This window comes from Oncorhynchus tshawytscha, linkage group LG28 (assembly GCF_018296145.1).
Source record: "Oncorhynchus tshawytscha isolate Ot180627B linkage group LG28, Otsh_v2.0, whole genome shotgun sequence".
NCBI classification, from domain to species: Eukaryota; Metazoa; Chordata; class Actinopteri; order Salmoniformes; family Salmonidae; genus Oncorhynchus; species Oncorhynchus tshawytscha.
The window spans coordinates 19,577,457-19,589,307 of record NC_056456.1 but is presented as its reverse complement, the minus strand read 5'-3'; the positions used below and the strand labels follow the sequence as shown (position 1 = coordinate 19,589,307).

At 42.7% G+C, this 11,851-nt stretch overlaps 1 protein-coding gene across 5 annotated transcripts in view; it reads left to right on the top strand.

Moving 5' to 3' along the window:
• The window catches only part of LOC112226862 (rho GTPase-activating protein 21), an 88,815-nt gene that overhangs the window by 50,596 nt on the left and 26,368 nt on the right, over positions 1-11,851 (top strand). The gene's annotated exons all lie outside the window — the stretch shown is intronic.

Here is an 11,851-nt window from a genome sequence, read left to right as displayed (position 1 = left end):
CTTAGTTTAGCTGCACTAGAGTGGGACGGTATGTGGGTGAGGGATTACACTTCTCCATTAGTCTGGAGGATGTCATCTTCTGTAATAATCTGTTTAAAAAGTCACACTCTCTAAATATGCTCCCAGCAATTTTTGGGTTAAACACCCTTTTCGGGTTGTGTGAACTCAGGCTGTTCACAGGATTTGGTCTTCCCCAAAAGTGTCTGTTCCCCATCCCTATGAGTAGAATAATGGTCAACCATGATGTTGATGGTGATAGGAACATTTTTCCCCGTAAGAAGTGCTCTCTAAATGTCACTCCCACTAAAGTCAGAGTAAAAGGATTCTTTTTCATGTTTGTGCATTTTCCTTTTATCTCCATTTTGTTGAAAAAGCTTTTCTCTCAGCACAAACAGCTGAAGTAGACTTCATTTCCTTAAAGGGACAGTCGGTTAAAAATGTAGCCTGTTCTGACTATCCTGTCCTTACACCGAGCTCACAACCTGCAATATGCATGTTACTTTGTTTTAGGAGTCAGTCAAGTTATTTTCTTCAATCATGTGGACAACCAGGACATGGATTTATTATTGCCTAATTGAAGAGTTGGGTCAGGATGTACCATAACTAAAACGACTTAAACATATTTTACTGGGCCATTTTGATCAGTAAGGTAGAACGCTCCTGTTTGCTGATCCACTTAGTGTTCTGGAATGACACTGAAGAATATTGGGCCTGATTCTGACTTGTGTACCCCTTTCCTATGCACTTCTCAGGAGTTGGTATTCAGACTTCTCTTATGCAGGTGCGTAACGGTCTTTGCAGGCGTGGTTCCCTTACGTGCACTGAATACATTTAAAGATGCATTTCCTCTGCCTTTTCCGGGTGGCTAAAATTTGAATAGTTTGCGTAATTTCTTTGTGACAAAACAAGCAAGTTAGTATAGTGTAGAGAATCATTGCACCATCTAAATTGCTGTGAAATATATTTTCCATAACCAGAAATCATGTATTTTCAGCTGTTTGAAGCACAAAAGGCAAACACCTAAGGTAAGAACGGTAAGCATAGAATAGATCTACTGCTTCGTAGACTTGCTTTCGATGAGAAGGACGGCTCTATAACACACATTTCTGTGAAAAGTTACATATTGCATCTTTAATTCAACCGCTGAAAAACCTCCCACTTGTTGACCAACAGATTTTCTTGTGTGGTTTCAGTACATTTATCTTAAGCCATCCCTATAAATACGATGTACCTTCTAATTATAATTTTGTTGACAGACTAGAATATATCGAAAGAACGGGTTCAGAATATATGGGTCAATGAAAGAAATCCATCTAAATAAATACATATTCGTCTCCATTTCAGCACCAACTGGTAGATTTAAAAAATACTCATCTTGTAGATTATTTAAGCATATTTTAGGGTTAGTAGGGGGAAAAAACTGGTTTGGAGAGCCTTTACGCACCAAACATATTGATTATTCAAAAAGAGTTGATTCATTCATCCTGAAATTTGTCATATTCAAGTTCAAGCCATGAAATATTGGAAGGTGGAACATTTCTTGAACAATGGTCCTATAAATCTCCCCTAATCCTCACTAATCATGGGGCTGTATGACAACGTTCCAGTCGTCGTGGACCATGGCGTCAGGCACCAGGTTTAACCTGCTGTGTGGTCAGAGTTCCATAATGATTCAAATAGGATTCATGTCCCAAATTATTGCACAACGTTAGTCTAATCTGATCCACTAATGCCAACAACCCTCAGGAGCAACGACATAGACGTGACCGAGGAAAGAAAGGTCAACGGAATGGAATGATGCAAAATGTAAGCTACAATTTCAAGAAAAGTGAGTTATAAATGTATGTAGATATTAATGACGGTGGCTCCCAATAGTGGCTAATATTTAACATGATAGAAATTGTAAAATAAAAAGATGACGCCTGGGTATAGAATTAAAACATTCTAAAACACATACATCAACTCAGCAGTTTCAGCCCTACGGAATCCTATAGCTTGGCATTTTTCTGTACGAATGTTTCTTTAGGAACACCACTGCGCATTGAAAAATTAAGGGACCTAGCTTTAATACCTCCAAATATTTTTCATTGTGCTCCTAAATTTCCTTGTGCACCTACATTTTTCAACTTAGGCACACATGTACTCCTTGTAAAAAAAGGTCAGCTTAGAGCTCTACTCGGCTCTCTAAATTGCATCCACGTAAATTATGAGGCAACACAATAAAAATTCTCAACGGCACAGCTATTTATAGCCTACTTCACTGTGGAAAAGGGGCCACCATACATGTCATTTTGATATGATTTTCAGTTTGGTTTCATGTTTGTGTCCAGGGTTCATAAGGAAAAATCATCTAAAACAATGTGCATGTACAATCCCCTTCTCCAAACGGATTACTCATTTACCTAGCTCTTGAGAATGCTGATATTTTTATCGGGAAAAGTAAAGGTGATTTTGCTGTTTGGAACTGGCAGTTTCGCGTGACCTCATTCAAATCAAATCAAATTTATTGGTTACACAAACATATTTAGCAGATGTTATTGCTGGTGTAGCAAAATGCTTGAGTTCCTAGCTCCAACAGTGCATTACTATCTAACAGTGCAGTAGAATCTAAAAACAATTCACAATGCACACATCTAAAAGTAAAATTATGGAATTAAGAAATATATACATTTTAGATGGCATTGACTAAAATACAGTAGAATAGAATACAGTATATAAACTCATCAAAAATGAAACATCCTCCCACTGTCAACTGAGTTTATTTTCAGCAAATTTAACATGTGTAAATCTTTGTATGAAAATAAAAAGATTCAACAACTGAGATACAAACTGAACAAGTTCCACAGACATGTGACTAACAAAAATGGAATGTGTCCCTGAACGAAGGGGGGGGGGGGTCAAAAGTAACAGTCAGAATCTGGTGTGCCACCAGCTGCATTAAGTACTGCAGTGCATCTCCTCCTCATGGACTGCACCAGATTTTTCAGTTCTTGCTGTGAGATGGTTACCCCACTCTTCCACCAAGGCACCTGCAGGTTCCCAGACATTTCTGGGGCGACTGGCCCTAGCCCTCACCCTCCGATCCAACAGGTCCCAGACGTGCACAATTGGATTGAGATCCGGGCTCTTTGCTGGCCATAGCAGAACACTTACATTCCTGTCTTGCAAGAAATCACGAGCAGAATGGCTGGTGGCATTGTTATGCTGGAGGGTCATGTTAGGATGAATCTGCAGGAAGGGTACCACATGAGGGAGGAGGATGTCTTCCCTGTAACGCACAGCGTTGAGATTGCCTGCAATGACAACAAGCTCAGTCCGATGATGCTGTGACACACTGTCGCAGACGATGACGGACCCTCCACCTCCAAATCGATCCCGCTCCAGAGTACAGGCCTCTGTGTAATTCTCATTCCTTCGACGATAAACGTGAATCTGACCATCACCCCTGGTGAGACAAAACCGCGACTCGTCAGTGAAGAGCACTTTTTACCAGTCCTGTCTGGTCCAGCGATGGTGGGTTTGTGCCTATAGGCGAAGTTGTTGCCTGTGATGTCTGGTGAGGACCTGCCTTACAACAGGCCTACAAGCCCTCAGTCCAGCCTCTCTCAGCCTATTGTGTACAGTCTGAGCACTGATGGAGGGATTGTGCGTTCCTGGTGTAACTCGGGCAGTTATTGTTGCCATCCTGTAACTGTCCCGCAGGTGTGATGTTCGGATGTACTGATCCTGTGCAGGTGTTACACGTGGTCTGCCACTGCGAGGACGATCAGCTGTCCATCCTGTCTCCCTGTAGCACTATCTTAGTCGTCTCACAGTACGGACATTGCAATTTATTGCCCTGGCCACATGCAGTCCTCATGCCTCCTTGCAGCATGCCTAAGGCACGTTCACACAGATGAGCAGGGACCCTGGGAATCTTTCTTTTGGCGTTTTTCAAAGTCAGTAGGCCTCTCAACTTAGGACAGTATTCCTAAGGCCTCTCAACTTAGGACAGTATTCATAACTGTGACCTTAATTGCCTATCGTCTGTAAGCTGTTAGTGCCTTAACGACCATTCCACAGGTGCATGTTAATTGTTTATGGTTCATTGAGCAAGCATGGGAAACGGTGTTTAAACCCTTTACAATGAAGCTCTGTGAAGTCATTTGAATTTTTACGAATCTTTGAAAGACTGGGTCCTGAAAAAGGGACGCTGCTTTTTTTTTGATGAGTTCACAAATGTGAGTAAAGCGACTAGTGTTCCATTATTAAAGTGGCCAGTGATTCCAAGTCTATGTATATAGGGAAGCAGCCTCTAAGGTGCAGGGTTGCATAACTGTATGGAAGCCGGCTAGTGATGGCTATTTAAGTCTGATTACATTGAGATTGAAAAAATGCTTCTATCTTTCAGTTCTATTTGTGATGCACCAGTACTGACCTCGCCTTCTGGATGATAGCGGGATGAACATGCCATGGCTCGGGTGGTTGATGTCCTTGATGATCTTTTTAGCCATCCTGTGACATTGGGTGTTGTAGGGGTCCTGGAGGGCAGGTAGTTTGCCTACTGTGATGCGGTGCAGTTGCCGTACCAGGCAGAGATACAGCCCGACAGGATGCTCTTAATTGTGCATCTGTAAAAGTTTGTGGGTCTTAGGGGCCAAGATACATTTCTTTAGCCTCCTGAGGTTGAAGAGGCGCTGTTGCGTCTTCTTCACCACACTGTCTTTGTGGGTGGACCATTTTCACATCGTCAGTGATGTGTACGCCAAGGAACTTGAAGATTTCCACCTTCTCCACTGCGGTACCGTCGATGTGGATAGGGTCGTGCTCCCTCTGCTGTTTCCTGAAGTCCACAATCAGCTCCTTTTGTTGATGTTGAGAGGTTATTATCCTTGCACCACTCTCCCATGGCCCTCATCTCCTCCCTGTAGGCCGTCTCGTCATTGTTGTTAATCAGGCTTACTACTGTTGTGTCGTCTTCAAACTTGACGATTGAGTTGGAGGCATGCTTGGCCACCCAGTCATGGGTGAACAGAGGAGTACAGGAGGGGGCTGAGCACGCACCCTTGTGGGCCCCTGTCAGCAAAGTGGTGTTGTTTCCTACCTTCACCAATTGGGGGTGGCCCGTCAGGAAATCCAGGACCCAGTTGCACAGGGCGGGGTTCAGACCCAGGGCCCTGAGTTTAATGATGAGCTTGGAGAGTACTATGGTCAATGAACAGCATTACATAAAAACACATAAAAACGAAATACTACGAAGTTGCTTAGGAGCTTGAAGCAGAGCTGCCATATCTGTCGGTGCCATCTTACACAAAAAAATGTATGGTTTCCTCACGCGTAAATGTGGTTGCATTATGAAGGTATTAAGTCAAGGTCAGAATACAGCGTACATGTAGACACCTCCGCCACACCTTAATTTCGTAGATCTCGACCCCGACAGAATAGTGGGTGAAAAGCATGCTATTCGCATGCTTAATTTCAATACACATAGAGAGAAAGTGCATAAGAAGGGAATTACAGTGAGCTCCAAAAGGGACAAGGATATATTTTTTGTTTTGGCTCTGTACTCCAGCACTTTGGATTTGAAATGATACAATAACTGAGGTTAAAGGGCAGACTGTCAGATTTAGTTTCATCCATATCGGGTAAATCGTTTAGAAATCACAACACTTTTTGCACATATTCCCTCTATTTTAGGGGACCAAAAGTATTGGGATAAATGTATTTATGTATAATAAAGTATAATTTAAGTACTTGGTCCCATATTCATAGTACGCAATGACATTAAGCTTGTGTGACTACAAATTTGTTGGAAGCATTTGCTGTTTGTTTTGGTTGTTTCAGATTATTTTGTGCGCAATAGAAATGAATGAGAAATAATCTATTGTGTCATTTTGGTCACTTGTATTGTAAATAAGAGTAGACTATGTTTCTAAACACTATGTCAATGTGGTTGCTACCAGGATTACAGATAATCCTGAATGAATTGTGAGTCATGTTGATTGAGAAAGTTATAGATGCACAAATATCATACCTCAAGACATGCTAACCTCTCACCATTACAATAACAGGAGAGGTTTTCATTTTTTTTGGGGGGGGGGGGTGGTATGATATTTATGCATCTGTAACTTAATGTAGTCATTGCTTGCTATGAATATGGGACAAAATACTAAACTTTTTACGACTTTAATACACATGTAAGTGAATCTGTCCCGAAACTTTTGGTCCACTAAAATGGGGGGGGGACTATGCACAAAGGTGCTGTAAATTCTAAATGGTTCACCCGATATGGATGAAAATACCCTCAATTTAAAGCTATCAGCCTGCCCTTTAACCTCATAGTATTGTATAGTGCTGGAGTACAGACTCAAAACAACAAAACATTTTGTCACCGGCCCAATACTTTTGGGGCTCATTGCACGTTCCATTTACGCACGCTTAACTCGGGTGGGAATCATCCCTGTAGATGCGTTCTGCAGAGGTGTTCCATGGAATTGGAGCACAGCGAAGTAGAAGAGATTGGGCATGTACATTTTTAGTATGGCCCATGGGACAGAAGTTAGCTAGACTTTTGTCCTAGTGCCGAACCCGTATGAGAAGAGACCATAACTGTCCAGTGTGTGGTATAAGGGGGCAGTAACTTCCACTTTTTTTTATTATCTAATTTGAGCTTTAGACATCTGAGACATTTTGCGATGGAACAGTTGTAGCCTTAAGAATATTGTTTTACTAGTGCCTTTGGTGAGCAGTACAATTTGGATGGAATGGAACAGTTGTAGCCTTAAGAATATTGTTTTACCAATGCCTTTAGTGAGCAGTACAATTTGGATGGAATGGAACAGTTGTAGCCTTGAGCCTTTACCCTAGTAGTGTTCATACAGACATTCCTATTGATGGCAATGTGAATTTAGTAATAGTGTTTCTTAAACAAGATAAAACCATGATTTTCACTGTAAATCAACTCTGTCATGCTTAATGCCAGGGCTTGTTCTTTTTCTGAGGCCGCGTTTACACAGGCAGCCCAATACTGATATGTTTTACACTATCAGATCGTTTGCAGATCTGATTGGTCAAAAGACCAATTTGTGGGAAAAGATCGGAATTGGGCTGCCTGTGCAAATGCAGTGTGTGAGGCCTGTGTGTGCCAGTCATGATAAGACTTTATTCAGGGAACCAAGACTGCAAAGCCCATTACACACCTGCATAAGGTTAGTCCGAATACCAACTACTGAGAAGTGCGTAGGAAAGGTGTGTGGACTAATATTATTATTAGTAGTATTATTATGTTACATGCAAACACAAGTGTGACAGTGTGATGTAAGCTGGAGTCGTTAGACATTCACCTCAAAGGTCTCGGGCAATGCTGTAGAATGGTGCTGAACAGTGGCGGCTGGTGGGAGGAGCTATAGGAGGACAGGTTCATTGTAATGGCTGGAATGGAATTAATGGAACGGTATCAAACATATGGAAACCACGTTTGACTCCGTTCAATTGGTTCCATTCCAGCCGTGACAATGAGTCCGTCCTTCTATAGCTCCTCCCACCAGCCGCCACTGGCACTGAAGCATCTTGTGTTATGAAACTTACTGAATGCATTGTTAAAATGATTCAAGTCTGCTCTTGAATTCGGCCTTTAGAGACAATGTAATGTTGTCTCACATTTCTTGTGAAAGCCCCTCTACACAGCACTAGTCAAGTTTTATTAGTCATATGTACAGGGTACACATGGTATACATCGTCCAACTATAGGCTTACTTGCAGGTTCCTTTTCAACAATAAGAAATAAAAAAGAGAAGAATATGAACAAAAAGTAAATGGCAGTAGAATAGATAAATAAATGTAGCATAAGTATAATGCAGGAGGGCACCATTTATAGTCCCAATATTTACATGTGTATTGGGGATGGGGGGCACGTGTATAAATTGAGTGGTATAACAAGAGTCTGGTAGCAGCAGTTATGTGTGTGCGCATTTGTGCTAGGTTGCAGAGAATCGTAGCAGGTGGTCAGTTCAAGTGTTCAGCAGTCTGATGGCTTGTAGATACCAACAGGCTCAGAGACTGTTTCTATCAGACTTCATGCTCTGATACCGTCTACCCGACGGTAAGGGAGAGAGAAGCTCGTGTGTTGGGTTCTTGATGATGTTGCGTGCCCTTCCTCAGGCACCGTGTTAAGTAGATGTACTGGATGGGTGGGAGCCCGGTTCCAGTGATGTACTGAGCTGTCTTCACCACCCGCTGGAGGTCCGTACCAGGCTGTGGTGCAACCGGTCAGGATGCTCTAAGTGTGGCAGCGATAGTATTCGGAGAGACCCGGGGCGGCGTGACAAATTTCTTCAGCCGCCTTAGGAAGTATAGACACTGTTGCACCCTCTTGACAAGAGTGGTGTTGGTCCATGACAAGTCCTCAATGTGGATGCTTCTGTCCTGTTGATGTGGATCGGGCCATGTTCCCTTCTCTGCTTCCTGTATTCAACAATCAACTCCTTTGTTTTGCTGACATTGAGGGAGAGGTTGTCATGACATAGTTCACTTACCTCCTCCCTATAGGCTGACTCGTTGTTGCTTATCAGGCCTACAACCATAGTGTCGCAAACGTAGTGGAGTTGGTGTCGTGCAAAGCCACAATCGTGGGTTAACCGGGAGTACAGCAGAGGGCTGAGGACACACCCCTGGTGGGCCCCTGTGTTAAGATTCCGTGTGGAGAAGGCGTTGTTGCCAATCCTCGCAACCTGTGGCCTGCCTGTCAGGAAGTCCAGGATCCAGTTGCAGAGGGTGGTGCCCAGACCCAGGGCCCTGAGCGGTAGGCAAATTGGAGTGGGTCCAGTGTACCTGACATAAGTATTCACACCCCTGAGTCAATACATGTAAGAATCACATTTTACATTGATCACAGCTGTGAGTCTTCCTGGTTAAGTCTCTAAGAGTTTTGCACACCTGGATGTACAATATTTGCCCTAGGTTCTATTCAGAATTTTTCTTTTCAACCATTTTTAAGTCTTGCCTTAGATTTTCAAGTAGATTCAAGTCAAAACTGTAACCCTGCCACTCAGGAACAGTCACTGTGTGTTGAGTAGATTCACTACACTGCTTTACAACAAAGGTCATGTAAAGAAACACTTTATGGCAACCTTGCAATGAGAGGTTGTTCAGAGATACTTTTGAGAGATGGGAAACTCCATTGGAATCGTATTAACGGCCATTGTGTATGTTTCCCATGTGTAGTCAATGGACCGCGCGGTACATTCTGGGACAAGGATAGCTCTCCTTCATGGAGTGTATGGGAGTCAATTGGGCGCTAGCTCAAAATACCAACATTGGCATGAATTTCGTCAACAAGATGTACAACATTGCAAATATTTTCAGAGATGTGAGCTAATTAACTTGTTCTCTTTAATATCGTAGAGCTTTGGAATCGGGACGTTGCGTAATTTCGAGGAAAATAAGCAGGTTTCTCAATACACCCCGACTTTGAGAAGGGATTAAATGACGATTGGCTCAGCAACTACGTGACACAGTATGACCATGTGAACGCGATTGGTCGACAGTCTGCTGGGTGAGGAGTTATACGTTCCTCCATTGCCCAGTGGGATTCCAATATCTTTTCTCTGGCTTGTTATCAGAATGTACTGCCTGTTACGACAAGCACACGCTAGCTGTTCATTACGAAAATGTTTTCTTACTTAAACCATAATGTAAATTACACTGTTATTCAATACAAAATGTATTGGCTATGTATTTCAACTGTAAATGTAATGCCCTGAGGTTTGAAATGTTAATGCAGTAAATGGCTTGCCGAACTGGTTCTAATCACATGTTCTAATTTAGCTAGCTAGCTAGCATTCTCATCATGAATGACGTACATGGCCTGAGTTATCTATCTGCGTCAACTAACTAAATAAGCCCACTAACATAATAGGCCCAGACAGTAATAGTGTTATTTTTGTATGAAGGATGAGTCCGTGTTGACTTTGGCGCCAGTCTAGCGTTTGCACATACCGTACCAGTCAAAAGTTTGGACACCTACTCATTCAAGGGTTTTTCTTTATTTTTTACTATTTTCTACATTGTAGTATAACAGTGAAGACATCGAAACTATGAAATGTGTAGTATTTATTTGGGCTGCAATTTCTGAGACTTGTAACTATAATGAACTTATCCTCTGCAGCAGAGGTCCTCATGAGAGCCAGTTTCATCATAGCTCTCGATGGTTTTTGTGACTGCACTTGAAGAAACTTTCAAAGTTCTTTAAAACGTCCTTATTGACTGACCTTCATGTCTTAAAGTAAGGATGGACTGTCGTTTCTCTTTGCTTATTTGAGCAGTTCTTGCCATAATATGGACTTGGTCTTTTACCAAATCTTCTGTATACCCCCACTACCTTGACACAACACAACTGATTGGCTCGAAGGCATTCAATTTTCTGTATTTAAACTCGGACAAAACAGAGATACTAGTTCTAGGTCCCAAGAAACAAAGAGATCTTCTGTTGAATCTGACAATTAATCTTGGTTATACAGTCGGCTCAAAAAAAACTGAAGGGCCTCGGCGTTACTCTGGACCTTGACCTCTTTTTTGACGAACGTATCAAGACTGTTTTAAGGACAGCTTTTTTCCATCTACGTAACATTGCAAAAATCAGAAACTTTCTGTCCAGAAATGATGCAGAAAAATGTATCCATGCTTTGTGTCACTTCTAGATTAGACTACTGCGATGCTCTACTTTCCGGCTACTTGGATAAAGCACTAAATAAACTTCAGTCAATGCTAAACGCGGCTGCTAGAATCTTGACTATAACCCCCCAAAAAGTATCATATTACTCCAGTGCTAGCCTCTCTACATTGGCTTCCTGTTAAGGCTAGGGCTGATTTCAAGGTTTTACTGATAACCTTCAAAGCATTACACCTGGGCTTGCTCCTAACTATCTTTCCGATTTGGTCCTGCCGTACATATGTACGCTAGTCACAAGAAGCAGGTCTCCTTACTGTCCCTAGAATTTATTAGCTAATAACTGGAGGCAGGGCTTTCTCCTTTAGAGCTCCATTTTTCTGGAATGGTCTGCCTACCCATGTGAGAGATACAGACTCGGTCTCAACCTTTAAGTCTTTATTGAAGACTCATCTCTTCAGTAGGTCCTATGATTGAGTGTTGTCTGGCCTAGGAGTGTGAAGGTAAACGGAATGGCACTGGAGCAACGAACCACCCTTGTCCGTCTCTACCTGGCCGGTTCCCCTCTCTCCACTGGGATTCTCCGCCTCAAACCCTATTACGGGGGCTGAGTCACTGGCTTACTGGTCTTCTTCCATGCCGTCCCTAGAAGGGGTGCGTCACTTGAGTGGGTTGGAGTCACTGACGTGATCTTCCTGTCCGGGTTGCTCCCCGTGTTCGTGCCGTGGGGGAGCTCTTCGTGGGCAAAACTTGGCCTCGTCTCAGGATAGTAAGTTGGTGGTTAAAGATATCCCTCTAGTGGTGTGGGGGCTGTGCTTTGGCAAAGTGGGTGGGGTTATATCCTACCTGGTTGGCCCTGTCCTGGTCAAGAACTTTTGACCAGGAGTGTACATTTAAAAAAAAAAAAAAATGTTTTAGATGGGCTTGGTTAAAGTCACCCGTGACTGCTGGCTAATGATCTTGTAAAGTTCGCTAAGTGCCGCCGTTGTTTGCTTGTGGCAGTGTATGTACACAGCTGTGATGATAACACACATGAATTCCCTTGGCATATAGTGGGTTTGTAATTTTAGCACCTCCTGGTCAGGTGAACAGGAGCTCGCAATGTTTTCATCTACTGTACACCAGAAATTGTTTGAGGAAAGATTCCGCTCCCCCCAAATCTTACCAGAAGCCGCCGTTCGACCCTTTCGGAATATGGAAAAGCGT